General features: G+C 41.5%; 1 long non-coding RNA gene across 1 annotated transcript; it reads left to right on the top strand.

Moving 5' to 3' along the window:
* Positions 1–10,022: 10,022 nt before the first annotated feature.
* On the top strand, positions 10,023–14,499 carry LOC112847549 (uncharacterized). The gene is made up of 3 exons (XR_003221141.1): positions 10,023–10,111; positions 12,444–12,503; positions 14,432–14,499. It is a non-coding gene; the product is annotated as an uncharacterized LOC112847549 (long non-coding RNA).
* The last annotated feature ends 6,994 nt before the right edge of the window (positions 14,500–21,493 follow it).

Genomic DNA, 21,493 nt, shown 5'->3' with positions numbered 1-21,493 from the left:
CTTGTCACCGGCAAACTCTCTTTCTCTCTCCCTCTCTCCCTCTTTTTCTCTTTTTTTCTGTTGGCGTCTGACACACACACACACACACACACACACACACACACACACACACACATACACACTTGCCATGACCCATGTTTTTGCAGGACCCCCTAACTGTTTCTGTCCAGACCAGCTAAGCCAGGACAAGGACACAACACAGATATACATTAGAGAAAATCACTTCCCCCTTTCAACAGCAGTGGCTCTGGGATGTTGTGTAATTCTTCCGTGATCTGCGTTGTCTCCTTTTTCTCCTTTTTTAAGTGTGTGTGTCCACTTGTACGTTAATTTCTATTTGAAAGAAATGTGTGTTGCTTTCTTACATTCAGATGGAAGTGATAGAAATGCATTGTGTTCAAAGAGTGTTTAAAACAAATGGCAAAACAATAGAAAGTAATGAAAAGCACCTTACCTATATGGATGACTGAGAACCTTCACAGACATATATGCAGTTTTACTTCATGTAAGCTGTTTAGAGATGTCTTTATTTTATTTTATTTTATTTATTTTTTTGGCTACCTACAAGTAAATAAAATGTAATTCATGTCGGTAATGACGGTGTCCTGTGGTCATTTTCACCATCAGCATGTATTTGCTGTCCAGTTAAAATCATACATGTCCAAAATAAGTGATTTTGATGTTTTATAAATAGAAAACTGTCCTCAAGGACAGGCTGAATAGGGGGTTTATTTTGGATGAAAACTTCTGAAAACAGGGACTTTTGTGTTAGCCAGAGATATTATTACATGGCTTCCGGAAAGACATTGTAATTTCCAAAATTTTCTGCTTGCTCATCTCTAATAAGTGTTCCTTTGTTACTGAATGAATCAGTAATACTCTTTGTAAAACTTTTATATTTAAAAAAAAAATGTATTCAATACGATTTCAGTATTCCTTTGTTCATTCTGCTAAATGAAGTGCTTTAAATGCCTTAAAATAAAGAAAAAAAGAAAAAAACTTAATTTTCTTTTTTTAAATTCCACATTATTTTAAGTGGGAGCCAGAATCAGGAGTAACATGAGATTATAACTCTGAAAGCACAGAGGTTGTCATCAACCCAGCAACCCTACAATAAAAGTAAACAAGACAACAACCTGAGCAGCTGAGCTGTACACATAACCACAATGACACCAACAGAAAACATGTGATCATCACAGAATATGCACACATTTTACCAAACATCCCGAAGCTCTACTAAACCAAACCATCAACTTCTCCCACACTCTCACTCGGGAAGCTGGTATTGAATAGCAGCTTCAGACTGCAACAGAAAAACAAAGTGTTTTGCAGCGTGTGCTTATCAAAGAGACTTTTTTCAGGGCCATTGTGCATGTACAGTTATACTGAAACAAAATCTTTGAAGATATTATTTGTTATGTGGGTAATAAAGGGGAAAAAAGGTATAAGTTGCCTTTGTTATTGTTAATATTACCAATCCAACATTGTTACATTTACCCGTGCATATTTTTTTCAACATGCTAAATAAATAAAATAAAGATTGTTTGCATGTGAGAATTTATTTGAGTTTTATTGTGATTTAAATGAACTCATCTGTAACCTGCAACCGTTACAGAGGGAACGTGTGAGCGGATCTCCCTGTTCACACCTCAGGTTCAAGGCCTCCACCTTTGCCAACCTATTGGCCTGTTTTGTCATCTCCTCTCTCAGAACACACACGTCCACAAACGCACACACACTTTCTCTCCTTCACCCCCAATATTCCCTTTCCTGATTCCTTCCTTCCTACAGAGCATTGACTGAAAAAAGTGCGAGTCTCTGTGGTGGTAGCAGCATTTGCGCACAGGTCTAAGGGTTACACACTGCTGCATCCCAAAGAGCTGTGCGCTTCTCACTCACCGCTGCGGGTCAGCACTCAGAGTTTACACAGGGGGCAAAGGTGTTAATGCTACATGCTTTAAAGAAGTACAAGATGTCTTCACTTCAGCTCTAACAGGCACCCTGGGTAAAAGCTGGAACTAATCTGAGGTGTGTGCGTGTGTGTGTGTGTGTATGTGTAAAAGGGAGCATAAGAAAGCAGTGACGTAGGTAAAGTTTAGAGGTGGTCTCGCAGTGTAACAGTACGCCAACATTGTTTCTTCAGCGCAAATAGGAAAGGGGCTTTCGCCTCTTTGCTGCATTTTGATTTTGTACCTGTTTAGAACAAAGAAGGCCAGTTATTGTGCAGTGTGAGCACACACTGAAAGAGCCCATCGCTGGCAATTAAAGCAAAATGGGGAAAGCAGCTAATACGTAAAGATTGTCTACATCATCAGAAAATACAGTGTTTATGAGAAAACGTGTACATATGTCTCCTTTTGATTCAGTGCTTCCTTTTGACTTCAGCTTATGTCGTTTTTTTAAACATTTTGCTCGTTACCTTATTTTGCTTTGCTCTTTATCTGCTTCGGTGATCTTGATTACATTGCATGAGCAGAACAGGCTCATTATTTGTTTCATGCATACTAAATAATCTTTTAAAGTCTAATTGATTATGTGCACATGATCCACTGCAGAGAAATCAGAGTAAAAGGAAATGGAAAACAGAGCGAAAAGAAAAGCAGCCATTTTTCTATCAATTTCATAACTTTAACTTTGCCCTGAATTGATTATGTTTTTGCTTTTTCTTAGCAATAAAGCAGCCACCCAGAAGAAGCTGGGTGCACGTTTGGTTCAGCAAAACTCGACTTAGGTCATAGCACTGGTAATGAATGAAAACACATTTGCGAGCAAATCAATTTTTATAACCTTTGCGTGTTTATTAGATATTCTGAGGCAAATGCAATAAAGTGGCCAAAGCCAATATTGTATGCCATGAAGGTTGGTGGAACAATTCCAAACGGTAATGTCACCTCCAAGGACCGAGCACAAATATTACACATGGACTGAGGGTTCAAATCAAAGTGGCGCGTTTTTACGACTGTATATGTTTCCTTAAACCCACACGAGAGCGCAAATGACAACATGCTTATTTTTGTGCGATGATGTTTTTGTTTTTTTTGTTTTTTCAGGGTTGGACGCAGACGCAGACAAACACCTTCTAGTCCAAACATACGTGCACACAAACACAGTCACACGCACATCGTCCCCCTTCTACAGCCAAGGGAAGTAATGAAAACAAATGGCAGAGTTCTATTCCCACTGGGACCTGAGGAGGAACTTAGTCATCAAGCTAATTTTATTCTTGTCTGGCTCAGAGACTCCATTTCCTCTGGGTGTTTTTACAAACGCTGGGCTGCACCACGCCATCGGCCAGTGATGGATATGAGGGCCTGATGGCCGGATGGCAGATGCTGGCCCTGTAACTCAAGCTCCAAACACTTGCTGATGACCCCCCTTGCACCCTTAGCATTCCTCGCTCAATGCAGAGTAGCTGCTTGTGTGTGTGTGTGTGTGCAAACTTGTACTTTCCAAACAAACTGTACTTCTATTTACTAAGCTTAAAAATGTCATAGCCACACAGTTAGATGTACTGTTTGTACTGTTCGCATATTAATGCTCCAGTACAAAACAATACCGTGAGTTTGTGCTGTAATTTCCTTTCTCAAGCAAGTAATTTTTATACATATTTAACCTTATCTCAATGTTATGATCATCATTTTAAACTATTTAATTAATTTAGGGCAATATTTTTTTTTAAACATGGCCGATAAAATTAATCAAGTTGATTCATTGAAGTAGGACCTAAAATCTCAAGGATGTTGTTGAATACTAATATTAAAGAGAGTAAATCTACCAATCTTGCAGTTTAGTTAAGACCTCTATAACTCTAAGTGCACCCAATTACTCCATCTTTGCTTCTCCTATATGCTATGAGTAAGAATCATGTTACCGGTAGTGGCAGGCTGTAGTTTAGCAGCTTAAGCAGTGAGAGCTCTTGTTTCTGCTGCAGGCTACTGTGTTGAGAGGCTGGTTAAGCTTGCAGCAAATTCAGATTATTATGTAATTTGTTGTTAGACTTTTTGTCTCCGTAATTTCCCAAATATTTGGTGGAGTTGCTGTTTTTGTCAAAAAGACAATGACTAAAATCAGGAATAAACAATAAAACCTAATGAGTGGCTGTAAATCTTTCTGTATGTGGCCACAATGCGTATTTTTCAAAAAATAAAACTTTACTTCTTTTTTTTTTAGCTGCAACATCTGTGTTTTAAAATGTTTGAGCACACAACCAAAATCCTGTGGTGTGTTTTCTTGAGATTCAAGCATAATGGATTGTTAGGCTTCATCTAAAAAGCTAGGCGAAACGTTCCTTATTATGTGCTGATTAAAAATGAATGCTAAAAACTCTAATTTTGCCTGAAGTTACGGCTAAAGAGGGATGAAGCATGTCACAATGCTTCGTTGGGTGAGTTGGATTAGCTGGATCAGCATTACATCTTCCCATCCTCGCTCGCACCACAGTCCCATTCTGTGACATGCACACAGCTGGGAGCGGAGGACACTTGGGACAAAGCAGAAAGAAAGCCAAATGGCCTCCTGTTAGAACTCCTCTGTTACCAGCTTAAAGCCTTCATTCCAATGCATCCTGCATGGATTATTCAGTGACTCTATACCCTTTTAGTCTTGGCTGTGGCCTGCAACAGAAAAAAGAACCTTATTGTTGTTGATTTGTCAGAATGTGGCAACTTTCAGGAGAGAAGGGAAACAGTAAAAAGCAATTAATATACTGGTGTGCAAAGAAAAAGGGGAGTCGCCTCGGCCTCCGGAGGGACTTGGTGTATCCGCAGCCAGACCTAAAAATGCAAAAAACATGCAAAAGATGGCTTTTAGTGTGACTTCTGCAGATGGATGACTGACGGCAGGAGGCAAGGGACAAACAAAGGCAGTTTACGATCAGCATAATCAATGTGACATCAGCACAGTAACATAATGTGCGGGGGTGGGAGTGGAGTTGGGTGGGAGCACAAGATGCCCTTTTTTAATAAAACTGCAACTTGTTCCTTTCGATTACACCTTCCTGATCTTTGCCCGAAAGAAGTTTTTCTCAGGCTTTTACCACCCCACAAAGAAGACTTAACATCGTGACAGGATATCAGTGACACCACTTTAAAAGCAATCAAGTATGCATTTAAATCTCGAGCTGACAGGTCCTTCTGTGCTTTACTGTAAGGAAGGACCTGGTCGTTCTATTATTACAGGTCGCTCTGTGCGATCCAAGTTTCATTATAAAGTGGGAAAACCTAGCTTGAAATTAAACTAATCTCGTATTACTTGAATTTGAACGGAAAATGAAGCGGTAAATAATAATATTATACTCTGTGTAAAAAGCATGAAAGCGGTTTCAGTTGTGTTTCAACCTTAGACTGTGCAGCTCTCAGCTACACAAGCTGTGAGCTGTGTAGCTTTACTCTGTTCAAAAGGGATTTGTGGGGAGCTTAGCAGCTTTCAACACATACACATAGGTGGGTGTTGTGCATTATTATGCTCTTACACTAAGTTTTCTGAAGTGTACCAAGTAATCATCACCACAGTTCAGACGGAGTTTTACAGTGTTTTTATACTTTTCTTATTGTAATGATGACTTTCCACCCAAGATTTCCACCATCACGTCCACATATATTGAGGTGTTAATGAAACAAGTTTTTTTTTTTGTTTGTCCTCTCACTCCCTTACCTTTCATTCAGTCCAAGGCTAAGGAGAGCGGAAAGCACTGCATCTAGCAGTAACCCCTAAAATCCTGCATGCTACTGCCATTACAATAAGGGAAGAGGAAATCAATTTTGTCTGTGTTTTGGCATTCGAGAATAACCAAGGTAAAAGTGCTGCACAACAATGTAACACTGAAAAAATACACACACAGAGGGAAACTGGAAGTGGCTAACCTTGGTCTGAATGCCATGGAAACGGGGCACACAGAGATGATCTGGGAGCAAAATACCTGGAAACTGACGATTTGAAATCTGGTAATTGAATTAGATGAAAATCTGTTAAAAGCACTACAAAAATTTGTTCTTATTGGATACAAAGTACCCGTATTTGAAACACAAATCCCACTACTAAATCTTGACAATTTACTACTGGAGCAACACTGACACAAGCTCTACAGTACAGGCCTGCACCAGAAGTTCAGTCCGAGCTCAGGAATGACTCATGTCTTTTTTCCTCCCCTTTCCTCTCTTCGCTACGTGATGTGACATGTGCTCCAAAGCCCAGGTGTCATGCTAGCTACATGATGGCTTTTTCCTGCTACAAAACTCGTTTATCATCTAAGGGGGCCTGTTGGGTTTTAACTTACTTTGAAGCACTTGATCCTCCATCTTGTCTGCCATTTGGGGCTCACTGTGTCATGGACGGGGTCACAGGTAGGGCAGCATCGGCGCACACTCCCCCTTGTCCTCCAATCCAGTCACCGCTTTGACTTCCCATCCTTTGCAATAGAGATACAGATAGATAGGGAAATAGGAAGGTCGAAAGGAAAAGGGGAACTAGCTATTGGGGAGTGGGGAGGGCAGCCAGACGGTGTTGGGCAGAGCCGAATCAATTAAGGCACATCAAATCAAGAATTCATGCACACCGAAAGTGACAAATATTGGCTGAGGCGGTCAAAGCTGTCGGGGTCTTGACACAAGTTACCCCACCCCCACCCCAATCATCATCAGGATAGTCATCATCATCTCTCTTTGTCTCTTTATATCTCTGCCCTCCGCATCCCCTATCTTCTCTGTCTTGTTTTCTTCACAAAGATAATTTCCACATATGCAAAGTGTACATAAAACCATATATTCTCTACGAATATCTTAAATTTATACTTGTGGAGAAATACTGTGTAAAGCTTGGTGATCACAGCATAAAACAGACACCTGAAATGTGACTGTAACCCTAACCCTTTAAAATCTTATTCAAGCTGGTGAACCTAACATATGACCTGAAATTATATTTTTGCATTAGTTTTATTGATTAATACCCTGCCTTGCTAATGTAACCTGCTAGCTATGCCATATCTTAGTGGGTAACTGCATATTTACCTGCAAGTGACAACAGCTTTGGATTCAGACAATTACGAAAGAATGAGGCTCCTGATTGGCTTTTAAGCCAAAATTTGATTTGTGTTCATTTTCAGCAGAAATAACATAGCAGTATTATGAGTTTTAAAACATAACACAAGTGCAATTTGTTGAAATGGGACTTGTGTATATATTTTTTAACATTAATTTACATATTTATGGTAATAACGTTCCAGCATGTCAAGCTCTCGTTCCTAATAAAAGCTGGTTTTACAGCAGGTCCATTAAAAGCCTTCCTTACCTCTTGCCGGACCGTTCCAGCACTGAATCAAAAAGCACGTAAAGGGAAAATTCTGTGTAAAAAAGGTAGGATACAATAAATCAGTTCAGGCACTCAGATCCGAGCAAACCGCTGAACTCAAAGTATCAACCATTACAACATTTGTGGGAGTTATCGGCCCATTTGTGCCCCCTATCTCCCCTTACTCCTCCAGGTCATCCTGGTGTCATCAGCTGGCGTGAGCATATGTCTGACATCGTGGTCTCTATGTCTGTCTGCTTTTCTTTCCCTTTCCCTCCTCCCCTGCCCTCCAATCCCCAAAGATCGTGTCACCGTCCCTGTCACTTCTGTCGGCCGTGGCCTGGGTAAGCATGTAGCGACCACTTGATATGTTTATATGAGGATTTCGGGGGCGAACATTACCGTGTTTTGAGAGCGGAACATCTGGTGAGGGGAAAAGGTTACAGTATAGGGATACCACTAGAGCCACAGCTCTGCACAGAATTCCTTCCATCAGATAAATCAAGCCGGCAAGTCACTGAGAAACAGGAGGGGCAGTGGAGGGATAAGAGGGTGAAAGGGAGGAAAGGGGCATTACTCAATCTTGCCTGAGAGAAACGGAGTGCTTTGTAAAAGATGGGCTTCTATAAAAATGGGAATCCTGTATTTATTGTGCCTCTCTCTCTCGCTCACTCTCACTGCTTCCTTTCTGTAAAAGATCAGTTTACCTAAATTGCTCAAAAAAAATTTCAGATCTCCGCCCTGATTTAAATTTTGGTGTCATTTTTTAATCCAGCACTCAAAGGGTTAAAGATTTTGACTACTGTTGCTAGGCAATGTTGAGTCAGTACAGATTGTCATCTTAAAATTTTCATTCACTCCAGATTTGACAGGTATGCCTGATTTAAGTGTTTAATCACTGATATTCACTGATTATGACTCCCATATCTTACAGCTTCAGCAAATCAAAGAAAAGCTATGTACATCTTGCTAGATGCCATTTAGGGGTGATGAACATGTTTACATGTCATAATTTTAGTGAGCTGACATAAATTCCTATTGAAGTGCAACACTATATCATTCTGCTATGCAATCTGACATTCCTCTTTATGTTTTTATATATTTTTTTATTGTATGTTATTTAACCAAACCCCATGTTGATCATTTTTGGTACATTAGCCGCTCCCAAAAATGTTTTAAATTTAAATTCATTCTGCCAGCTTGGAAACTATGTTAACAATGTGCTCTAGCTCTGTTTTAATGGCTTTATTTTGTGAAAGCTTTCCCAAGTTCAAAAACATTACCACACCTTCAAAAAATACACATTAGAATATTTAACACAGGGAACGAATCTTAAACATTTTCGCAATTTCAAATAGCAGTTTCTCAGCCTCTCTGTAGGTGAACGGTTTGTGTCTTCACCAATTCCTTTCTTTGACTTTTGATACCAACCTCCACCGCAATATCCTTCCGCCCGTCTCTAACTCTCCCTCCTACTATCCATTCTTTCCCGTCACGTTGAGGAAACAGAGAATCGAGGCAGGAATGACTAAAGCACATGTCAGAAGACGTAAGGGCTTCTGTGGTGGCCTACGAGATGAAGCTGTCAGAGGAAATGCTGTCAGTGCGACACCCAAGTATCAAGGGCATCTTTGTGTCTTCTCCTCTTCTGTGCCTGTCCTCTGTTGCCTTGCTTAATTACACTGTATGTATGCTAGTACTGCTATTGTCAGGGGCTTGACATAGCTACACTGTTGGCATGCACAGAGCCAAGTTTTGACACAGTGCCCCGGAGACTGCACTGTGTTGTGGTGATGTGTTGTTGAAGGGTTGTCTACAGAGGCAAGCGAGCTGAGATCAAGAAAAAGAGGTCATATGTTAACTTTGTAATTTAAAATACTTAAAAAATGTAAAAAATACGGATGGGTGTATGCTTTGCAAATCTTTTTAAATGCTTTGTAGAAACTGCCTGTGTACGATTTTCCTGCCTGTGTACGACTCTTAATCTGCACAAGTGGTACATTATGGCTGGCAGTGGACGCATACCTCACACCTCAGATTGACCAGGAAGTAGTTGACAGCTCTCAGTGCCCTGGCCTGCCGCTAATTTCTCCACTTCCTTCCTGCTAGCCTAACTTAGCATCAATCACCTCTCTCCACTTGCACCGCTAGTGCAAGCCAATTTCCTTAATGCTGATTGCACTGTAAACCAACTCTCCTCACCCGCTCCGGCTCGTGTTCCGTTTTGCTCGTTCATTCTTCCTTTCTTCCCTTTCACGGCTTCCTCTTGACTTGACAAAGCAATGATTCAACTTTTAAAAGCTTGCTTAGCTGAAATAGATGAATGATGTTTGTATACATTTGCTCGGATTGAGTCTGGGTCGTGTTATGTTCAGCTATAAACTATAAACCCAATCTGTCAATCATTAGACTAGAAACACAGCTTAGTTTGCCTCCTCTTACTTGACAAAAATAGCATAGCATAGCCTACACGGCTGGCAAATCTGATTCACGTTTAGAGGCTTCCACATAGAATTCAGAGAACTCAGTGAAGGGGTGAGCGGAGATCCCTGTTTCCTGCTCAGCCATGAGAAATTCCCTACAAGTTTAAGAATCATCACCAAGACAAAAACAGGTTTGCTATGTCTCACCTTCCCTGAATCTGTGTACCCAGCCCACATCTGAAGCCAGGAACTGTGCCAGATTGTGTGCCTTTACATACGCCCATGTGTGCTCATGCTTCCTTTTAACTCTGTCTACAGGCCCAAGAGATCCCAACAGGAATCTACCTGCTATAGAAATTCTCACCACTGATAAGAACAAAACCAGACGACAATTTCAGTGGGTCGTAAGTCTTTTTAATTTGTTCCATTAGCGTTATGTGCGGCATAACACAACTGGGATTTTGCCAGTGCCGCAAGCAGTCAAATGTATATCTTACCGTGAGAAGAGTTAGACCTAAATACGGCATTCATCAGCCGTCACCTCATCAGTGTCATTCCGACCAGTTATGGGATCCAGTTCCAGAATCCCTGTCCAACACACCTTCCATGCAATACATGTACTCCTACAGACTGTGGAAGAATTAGCATAGCATGTTGAAAATCAAAAATGTAAAATATTCAATTTCAACACAAAGCTGCTTAAAATGACCAAAAAGCTTTCAAAAAATTGAACAAAACATCCCCCTGCTAATACATTTAAAAGTACATGGAAGCTTAAGAGAAGATAAAAGAACTAACATTGTGATAAAATTTGAATTTAGTTTCAGTTCTATCAAGTGACCTGGGAATAAATGGTTATAAGATGCCATGCTGATAGTTTTTGCTCAAAATGACCACTGAATAAAAAGCCTTTCTTTAAATATTACCAAATACAAACATCCTTATTGTTTGCTAGATGCTCAAAACCTAAATCATGTACCTGAGATTCTGCCCATTTTTTTTTTACAAAAGTGTTTTTTTGGTTTACCTGCTTTTGCTTTATCTTTGTGTGAACTGCATCATGTATGTAAAAGTCTTGAGATCCAGTGGCAGGCTTTTCCCATTGGAGAGATTGATGAAGTGCAGTGGCCAGAGGGCCAAGGGAGCAGTAGTCCCCTGCTGGGACTTCACTCTGACCCACTGAGCACACCACAGTCACACAGGATACATCATTCAATCTGCTGCTAGCACATGCATGCACACACGCACACACACATACACACACACAGGCCTTGCAGTGGACAACATAAGGGCTGTATGGGTAGGAAGAAATCGTAGCTGCTTTAACTCTTGTCCTAATGGCTGGTACAGAGTGGCTCAAGTTTCACTCTTCCTCCAGGGCCCACCACTGACATGCTGCTACATTATGTTAGCCTGTGTTTTATTTGGCTCTGTTTGGTATAGCGTAGTGGGATAGGAAGTGAGGGAGGGGGTGCGGGGAGTACTACTGAAGGCCCAGCAGGAGGGCTAGTCCAACACAAACAGTAGGAGGCTGATGCTTGGTGTTCTTTGCTACACACAAACTGCGGTGTTTCATGCAGTCCAAGCCACAGATGGAGCAATTCTGTCACCATGTTTGTGTGTTTTGTGTGTGTGGTGGGATTTGCAGAGTAAATGTCGACAGGTTCGGTTTACAAAATCATCTGGGGTATGTAGTACTCACTGTATGCCCTGTGTGGAAGAAACATAAAAGTGTCCAAGGGAGGAGCCACAAATGCTGCACAGTTTTGAGTGGCACGCATGTCACTTCTTGCTTGATGTATGGCTCAGATTGCCATGGTCAGGTTGCCCCAGTTTCAATATATCGCTCCTAGAATGATCACTGCTTACGCAGCCATTGACAATGACTTGTCTGGGACTGCCTGGACTGGCGACACAGTCTGGGAGATTCCTAGAGAAAGCCCCTGATGCATACACATGCCTGTCTGCTGACACACACAAGCATGAAAAGTGGGGGTTAGGTCGCCCTGACAAATTACTTACATCCTCGGCGCTCTGGTGGCTCAGCATGGGGGAAACTCGATGGCCTAGTAGGAGGTGGGCGGATAAGTGGAAGGTCAGGGAATTGAGTGGGGACAGCACCCAAAGCCAGTGCTTTCTCCAGACTTGGAGGTGGACGTTTATTTTAAGTCCCTTTATCCAATCTTTCACCACAACCTGTGTTTGAATGTACGAGGGGCACAGCGATTCAAAGCAGAGTGAGAGTTGTAGACATTTATGTGTGTGCGGGCATGCATGTGTAGAGCAGCGAAGGCCAGCCTTCCAGACTGCAGGGAAAGGATTAGGAGACTGGAATGCAAGACACTCCTTGACCTCAGTGCGACCTTTGAGACTAAATCCCTTGCCCATATCTGTCCCTCATGGGTCATGATCCAATTGGTCACCCCTTTAGAATGCTGACCTCTTATCCACCTTGTCTCTCTGCCTGCTTGAAACATCTCCATTCACTAATGTTGGGGCCTATAAGCAAGCTCGCTCAGATGACAACTGCACCATGTTAGTTGTAGACTAGATTTTCAGGGTACCTGAATAACAACTCAATGCTGAAATTCAAAAACATATTTGTTAATGCAAGCCAACGTTAAGGCGGAATATCATTCTTGTTCTGCCTTCCAAGTGTCCATGTACACCTAAAACATAAATGAAGCGTTTCTCTTTACTCTGTTTTGAAAGTCTGTATGCTTTTCCATTTGCAAGCGCGTCGACCAAGAGTGACGGTAATGGAGGTGGAGAGGAACGAACACATCAGAACTGCGAGTGAGTGGCAGTGACACTGAACAGCAGCAAAGAGCTGGGTGGCAGGCAATCAGAGAGGCTCTCTTTCTCTTTCACTTAGGTCCCACATGACATGGCTGACTGGCGAGATGAGAGACAGATGGGTGCCTCGCTTGGCACTGAGGGCCCCTGAATAAAATATCACACTTCTGATTAATTCATATTTCGTCTGCAATGGAAAAAAGCATTATTGTTTTTAGATGCTGTTAGAATGTCGTCTATTGTTGATGCAGACCCATTCATTACATTTTATTTTCTTAAGCCCATTAAATCAGTGATGATTGACGTAATAATTGGATGGTACAGTTAAGCTGCTGAATTCCAATCACCATATAAATACCTTTAGAACAAAAGTTAGGATTAAAAGAGTGGTAATATTTAAAGTTTTCTAGTGTTTAAAGCAGTGTAAAATCAATGTGTGTATTTCTGATTGGCAGTTCAGTCTGACGAGTCAAACATTTAAAGCATCTTACACGTCAGGGAAAAAAAATCCACTAATTTTCACCCAACACAAGCACTTTAATGTTTCTTAAACCTTTTAAAACACAAATATCTACACAAATCAAATGAAGGGTCAAGTGGCCTGTATTAATGGAATTTAACTTTACTGTTTCAGCAGCCATCCTCGGTCAAAAGCTAGCTAACGAGTGAATACCAAGACAAGGGTGCCTGCACTGTGACGACGTGTGAATGTGTGAATGATGCTGAACTGTCCAATCAAATTCTTAAAGAAGGTAGTTAATCCATATCGACTGGTCAGGGATGCACAAAATTACACTCTGAGGGGCAAATTCCAAGCTCCAGTTGAAACTGAGCCTCAGAACCTTGAGTGACTGAAAAACCGTTGGCCCGTCCATAGTCTCGTCCATACAAGGCGTCTGTACAACAAGGTCGATACATAATTATATCATTCGCAAGAATTTAACACATGATCCTAAAACCCTCGATTGACAAGCCACCACTGATAGCACTGAATCACAACAACAGTCACCTAGAGGTGCTTTATATTATAAGGTAAAGACCCTACAATGCAGGGAAATTCACAACAATAGATGAGCAAGCGCTTGGCAACAGTGGGAAAGAAAAAATCCTTTTAACAGGAAGAAACCATCAGAACAACCAGGCTCAGGGAGGGGCAGCCATCCACCGGTTTGGTGTAAGGGAAGGAAGATGGGACAACAGACACATCTCGATGCTGTAAAACTGATACCCATGACGTGTTGCTTTGATATGGCTTATGTGGGATATGTTATTACAGGTCAGCAAAAGCAATGGCACAATTTAGTGAGAGGAAATACATTAATTTCCATACAACGTAATGGTCACATCAGGGTCATCCGCTGGCTCCACATTAGTTGATTCATTAGAAAGCAGTCCAAAAGTGCTTAATGTTAGGGTTATCTGGAGGTAAATGAAAATAAAATGTAATTAGAATGGGTGTAGAACGAGGGGGAAATGGAGATTTAAAAGGAAGAAGAGGGTGACATGCTAAGTGACCTGTTATGAAGGCACCTGTTATTAACTTGTGAGCGTAACAGGGGAAACAAGGAGCAGTAAAGATAATAAAGACGTGGTAGAATCCGATCAGCAGTCAATCACTGATTTTGAGGTTAATTATCTATAATGTGTCTGCTAAAAGGTCACACAGTTATGTCTTCATGCAAGCAAAAGTTCATTTTTTTTTTACAACAGAAGATATTACAGTGTCTCGGTTTGTGGAGAGCCTTTTGATAAACTGCTATGTTAAGAAATAAATGCTTTAGCTTTCTGTACTGTTGTGTGTTGTGTTTCCTTATTCTGTTTAATCTTGGCATTATAAAACTCTGAGTGTGAGCATATTTGCGCAAATGAACACACATGATTGCGTTGTCTCCGGTGTAAGGGTGCTTCTCTGTGCATCTGTCTGACAGGGGCAAAGAGAAGCAGCTGTGAGGAGCCTGCAAGCTTCCCCAAAGGTGCCCCTCACCTGTGTCACCTCTGCCTGCCAGCGCCATCAAGGTGCGTCAGTCTTACTGCTCTGGCACCTTTTCACCTGTGGCACTATTCCTCGTTGGCTAGCACGCCGCTATCCTCACCCACCCCTCCCCTCCTTGTTTCTCAAGGCGTCTGTCACTCACCTGTCATTTCTTTCATCAACTCCTGGTTTCCACCTTCTTGCAACAGCCCCGACGAAGGCGGAAAAGGAACCATCGGAGCGAAAATGGTGACCACTTTGTCCCAGTTCTAGGCTTTGCTGCTTCAAAGAGTGACACATCACGGAGGTGGTGACTGACAGCCACTTCACACTACAGCACATTTCTCCGTGGAAGCACTGGAGCCTGGAAAATTGACAAGTTAAAGATTTGACATTCTTGAAGATATATATAAATATTGGAATGGTTAGAATGATGAGGTAAAGAACAAAAAGTTTACATTTCAGTCCTGAACTGAGATTACCCTGACACTATTAAAGTTAAACAGACACATGTTGGTACGTTGATTGAGCTAGTGCCTGTACTATTCACAAAACAAAACAAAAATCATTTAAATAAATAGAAAAAGGAAACGTTGTTGAATAAAATATCTGGAAAAAAAACCCATTTTTTTCCTTCACTGTCAAGTGTAATCATTCTTGTTGCACGTCTTTGGTGTCTGTTCTTTCAAAATAAGTACAAAATAAAAAAGAAGACAGTGAAGGCCTTTTGTTGGAAAACATATTATGACGGCAGTATTTCCCTGATTTAGTTTATATCTTGTTTTGTTGTTTGAAAAGAAAAAAAGTTTAGTAATGTTTAATGTTAAAAAATAAAAAAAATCTATACTTAAAATCTAATAAATACTTAATCTCCCTAATACTTTCACACATATATTTCTTATAGCCCTTCTGGCTGTGAGTAGGAGCCTTACTTTCTGTAAATCTGTAGGTAGCTGGAGGGTTTCTGACCTGCCGTTCTGCTCTGAGGATAATGATTGACGCGAGGCTACCTCAAAGGTCAAAAACACCACCAGTAACAAATTTGCCTTCACCAAGCATACCACACACTGACAGTGTTGCTCAAATTCCAGTCCCGGTGCTGTGTGGAGAAAGACCTCATAGGTGACTTCTTGATTGAGAGGCTGAAGACTAACATCTCTCCAGGCAAGGAAAGGAAGGAGGGGATAATGACAATAAGACATCTTATTTTTCTTCTTGGGGAGTTTCCTCTGCAAGGCAGCTCTCACACGAGCAAGGAAGAGGCTCTTGCAGTGGTATTACTGGAATAGTGCTAAAAAAAAAGAAAAAAAAATCAGTTCCTGAACCTATTTGTCCAAAAAAATCCAACCTTGTGATGGCCATACAGTGATGTTTTTTTATTCCACATTTTCACCCAAGATTCAAGCACATGCAAGAAAGAACAAAATAAAATAGATTTTTTTTTAAAGAGCCCTTGGCTGTGGCCCAAACTCTGACCATATCAGTTGGGCTTTGCTGCCACGTGGCATATGGTACAAGACAAACTGTCAGGCTTTTTCCCTCCTGTCTGTGCTTGCTTAGAGATGACAGGAGCAAGAGGACGTTTGTGTCCAAGCAGCAGGCATCAGGCAGGCTTAGCGGTGATTTGGGGGGAAAAGGGGAGAAAAGCAGAGCATCTTGCTGTGGCGAGCAGTGATGTGTCTGCATGGCTGAGTGTGTGTGTGTCGGGAGGGGGGCTACACAGTAGCTGCGGGGGACAGCACGGTGCCTGCGATTGTGAGGAAACTGCAAATTGATCAAATTGTGGAGGCAAGACTTTGGGCCTATTATCTGGGTCATGTCAATGTCTCTCTGGTCTCCAGTTGGTTCACAGGGGCAAGCGAGTGTGTATGTTTGTGTGCAAAGAGCCGAAGCTTGAAGAGCCAAAATTGAGCTTTTGTATGTGTGTGTCTAGTCAAACCTCTGTGCGCACGCTGTTTGCACAATGGCTCTGCACCAAATAGATTTAACAAACACCAAACACAGTGTCCATTAGCACTCGAGTGATATTTCTGAAACTTTTTGTGGGTGAATTTGAGGTCAAATCCTGCAGTTGCAGAAGTTTAACCCTTGTTAAGGTTGCACTTTACACTACTCCACAATTTAGGCCCTAAAATGGAAACTTTTGGAAAAGCCCTAAACCAGTTTTAAAAGTATGGAGCTGTGTTTTAGTCCAGACGGTCAGGCACAGACACATTTAAATACGATGGTGCAGACGATATGCTGGTCGGGTGTTAACAGTCACAAAAAGTAAACATTAAACAGTCAAACATTATAGCCAAGTCAGTACATAACTGGAAACTCCTGACCCATTGCCACAGTGACAGATTACACTTACATTTCTCTGCAATTTTCAGTAAAAGTTCAATATTTTCATCAGTCCCACCAACGAAATCTCTGGACTTAGTTGCTATCCTTAGTCTACAGTATTTTATACAAGTAATACAGACACATGTGCAGTGCAAGTAAAAATGTATTTGTCTTTCTAGATGTTGCTTCTGAAACGGCATTAAAGCATCTTTCTGGATAGGGACCACTTTCTTTGTGTTGCAAAAACAAAATGTATTTGTATAGCCAGAAGCAACTGCAGATTTTTTCTAAGCTCAGGAGTTTCTTCAACATTTCTTTTCTGGGTTTCATTGCCAAATTCAGACACTATTCGAGGGACAAGTTGCCATTTTCTTATATGCAATCCGACATGCACGAGTCACATTGTTCGCCTATCAACAGTGATCACGGGTCGACCCTCTATCAGAGCTGACTTGAACAGAGCATATCATGGCTATTAGCTTAGCATGGTGCGTGATCTCCCTCTTTCTTGTTGCTGAGGGTGCTGTCCTATGCAGTTTAGGGACACATGCATGAGGGGGGGCGTCGTCATCACTTGTCATCATGCTTCTGTCATAGTCCCTGGAGTTTCAGTGGCTCCCTGCGGTCCCTTGCCACTCTGCCTGGCTGCAGACAGCTGGTTATCAGAGCCATTGCCGTGCTGCCACATGTTTGGGTGTATCTTATACGCTGGTATGAAGTCCAGTCTTGGGAAAATGTATGCAACATTGTTTTTGTATAAATCATTGTATGTGTTTGTACATTTGGGTGTTCTATGTTCACACCAGCTAATATCAAACAGGTGTGATGGAAGCAGCTCCGAGCGCAGAGACTGAACAACTCAATTCCTTGTAAATCAGCAGTGCTGATATTAGCTGTTGAAGGCTAAATGGCCATTATGAATCCTCAACACCCTGACACGTTATGACCTGCCTGCTCTAGTGAGGTATGTGGCACTGTGTGTGGGAAACACATGCACACATATGAATGCATAGAGCCTCGCTGCTCTGTGTGTGGGCCATGTTTGCCACCACTTAGTGACAGGTCAGACTCCTATAGTGTGATCAAACAGCAGCCACAAGTCTCTAGAGTTCCCACAACACTCTGCCTGGTGGAGAGTGGACAATAAAAACAAGAGTGGCGGGCTTTCATCACAGGCTTTACCAAAGCCTATCCTATTTTTGTTCCCTCATGTGGAATAACTTTGTGAAGATTAGCTAAATAAATATGAGCAGTGGCTCAAAACTGCATATACAGTGTAGTCCGTGCATGTTTTACACTCCCTGAATGTTGATAAATGCAATAAAAGCAACAATTTGACTTTCAAAATAGGTCACAGGTTTTGCTATCATTTCCATTCTTTATTATATTCACCAATGTGGCTGCTGAGATGTGAGATGCGATGTTTGAAAGTCAGGGCAAGAAACACAAAACACTCAAATGATCAAAACACATGTAAATATGACAACACTGCCAGATAATCTAACACAGTGCACAGGGAGGTAAAACTAAAAGTAAGGGCACAAAAAACAGTCCACTGTGCAGAAAAAAAGCTGTGTACTCAACTACAGTATTTTAGTTTGCCAATCACCATTTTGAATACAATATTCTTAACACAGGTTCTGGAATAGAAACACAATAAGATCATCATTTCATGAAAACATCCTCTCATGCTGCTCTTCTTATGTATTCTCACTGTGATACAGAGACGAACCTGCAAGAACATCATATTATCGCAACAGCTGTGGGATCAAAAAGCAATTGACACAAAGGGAAGCCGGGACCACGGACCATACTCTTGACCTTATGAAGGCCGCGTGCTCTACCGCGTAAATCAGCACTGACAATTTGCCAGTGTGGATTTTTTTCTTGTCTGTTTTGGCAGTTTAGGGGGATCTTTTCACAGTGGGAACAAATCAGCATGAAATGGCATAGAAAAAGCTTGAAATCTTCTTAAATGGTGCATGTATTGTGTGACGATTATAAAGAGACACAACTGCCTTGCAGCAGCACATCGGCTGCCCGCATAAAGAGATGGTGCCAATGTCTTTCAGTGGCCCCTTAGCCCCCTCATTTCCGGTGCCCTTGAGAGCGAGGTACTTAGAGCCCGTTGACGTTACATCGTTGTATGTCTAGCACTCAAGTGCGAGGGGCAGATGTATTCTGATTTAGGCAACCGCTGCTGATTAGCGCTATAAAACTTGAGGCTAAACAGGAAAACGGCCAGTCAGCCAAGAGGTATTGTAGTAAGGAAGGGGCCCTATCTGTAGCGCTATCAGCCACAGCCCCTGTCTTACACTAATGGAATTGTCCTCCACCCCAGGCTGTGTATTACCATAGATCTATGGGATAGTCTCAATCCAACAGGAGAGCTCGTGATTTAATTAGGGGCCCCTTTCTGACTCACTTACAACACAACAACATCAAGACAGGGAAGTTCAGACACATGGCAAATAAATAAACTAGGGGCTCCTTCACATCAGTGTGTGTGTGTGTCTGTGTGTGTGTGTTTGTGTGTTGCGGTATATGACCAGGCTGATTATTCAAATAAGGCATGCCTTTCAATACACACACTAAAATGTAGTTGATGGTAGCCCTGTCGGTCCTTAGTCTGTACTGGATATCTTTTATTTGGACCCATTTAAGGCATTACATATAATATAGTTTGAAATTTAAATCGAGTTTTAGTTTCACTTATTGTTACTAAGCTAATATGAATTTAGTTGTTTGGCCCTAAATGGACTGAAAAAAATGGAGAGCTTATAAATGGGAGGAAAACATTTTCAAGTCTCCGTATGATCTACTGATCTAGTATGTAAGTGACCCTGTGACTTATATAAATATGCTGCTGTTATACAACAAGTCTTTCTTCTTTTCTGGCATTGTTTCCAGCTGGCAGATCACCAAGGGTGAGTGACAACTTCCAAAACAATAGGCTACAGACAATGACATAATGTAATTTAATCCTTTCCACTTGGAATCGATTGTTACACCTTAGGGTGCAACATTTTAAGATTATGTTGCTTTATCCAGGAGTTTAATATATTATTTTTGAAGAAGCAGCACATTTTTGCTCATTCTCTCATTGACTGCAACAAAGCAGTAACCACAACCTAGCTGTCAGCAGAATTTGGACCGCATTTGGCCTGGCTTTATTACATCAGTGGTGTGAAAAGATATGGATTTGTGAAGACTTTAAAAATCAATGGCTTTTTTCTGTCATTTGCTCTTAGCCTTTATTCACATTTCACAGCAGACTTATAGAGAGAATCGACTTGTGTAATGTCTGTGTTGTTCAAAAATTGTGAGTTTTTCCAACTTTCAAGTAGCAATATCATATTAGGTTATATAGGCTCCTCACTAAATGATACTTCTGCTCATATAGCCAAAGATTAGGCAGAGAAATACCACTAGTGTATCTGTGTGGGCTGGGCCGGCGGGTAGCCGATGGGCCTCTGGCTCCATGTTATGAGCTCCTGGACTACAGTGCTATTACCTGCACCTAATGAAGTTATAGCAGGGTTGGGGCTACAGGGCAACGACTCCCTGTAGATTGCTAGGTCTGGGTCTGTCATGGCCCACACACACAGAAACACATTCCCACATAGGTCGGAATACACACACACACACCTAGACACCTACACACACACACAAACACACACTTCTTCAATGCATAGTTATGGTGCATGCCCGAAACTAACAATCAAAAGGCCCCTCCCGTTCTTTCATCCTTCCTGTCCTTCTTTCTTAAAATTGGAGAGATGATGCAGATTGATGTCTTATCTGTCCTTTTGGTGTAGACGTAGGGCCTCACTGTCTCTATGTCATGGTAAGCACACATTAAGTTCTCTTGGCCACCCCGGAGCTCTCGTTGGCTAACCCTTAAAAAGCCCAGGCAACACAATTATCTTTTATGACCTGCCAGAAAACACTGGCTGTGGGGAGGCTGTGGAGGTCTACATTTCGGCCTTACGGAGGGAGAGACACAAGTTGTCACCTGAGTCCATCTGTCCTTCTGGAGCAGCCCACCAGCGGTGACTTTTGGACTCAAGAGGCCAGATTTACTGACATGCTGCACCAGCACAGACAGACTTTGTGCATAAGAGGTGGGAAGTTTTTGGGAGTTCCAAGGAGCAAAATATAAGGACGCAATTTACTGCTAACTATGTCGATATTTAGCACACACACACACACACACACACACACACACACACACACACACACAAAAGCGTCTTATTTTTTGGGATTTGACATTGAAATGAACTGCCTGTGCCTGTGTTTAGAAAACAGCACCACTTTTGTAAATCACTCATAAAACTAATCAAACCAAAGAGGAGTATTTGGGGATTGAGCTCAGATGCTATTTCGCCCTGTTAAGTAAATCTGACCCTAGTGATGAACTTGCTCCACTTAGCTCAGTAGAAATTGCAGTTCTAGTCTATTTATTGTCAAATTTTTGTTTTTTAATGCTAAATTTCTTAAAATTTTAGAAGCAGAGGAAGATATTTATGGAGGACTAAATTCTGCATGAGGATCAGTAATTTCAAACTATACAAACATCTATTTTATCCTTGTTCCAGACATCCACATATCTTTACTTTTCAGCACTAGTTTACTTTCAGAGTCAAGTTGTGTTGGTTTTTAATTGAAAATAAATAGTTCATTTTCCTAT

Source organism: Oreochromis niloticus, linkage group LG7 (genome assembly GCF_001858045.2).
Source record: "Oreochromis niloticus isolate F11D_XX linkage group LG7, O_niloticus_UMD_NMBU, whole genome shotgun sequence".
NCBI classification, from domain to species: domain Eukaryota; kingdom Metazoa; phylum Chordata; class Actinopteri; order Cichliformes; family Cichlidae; genus Oreochromis; species Oreochromis niloticus.
This window is presented reverse-complemented; position numbering and strand designations above follow the sequence as displayed.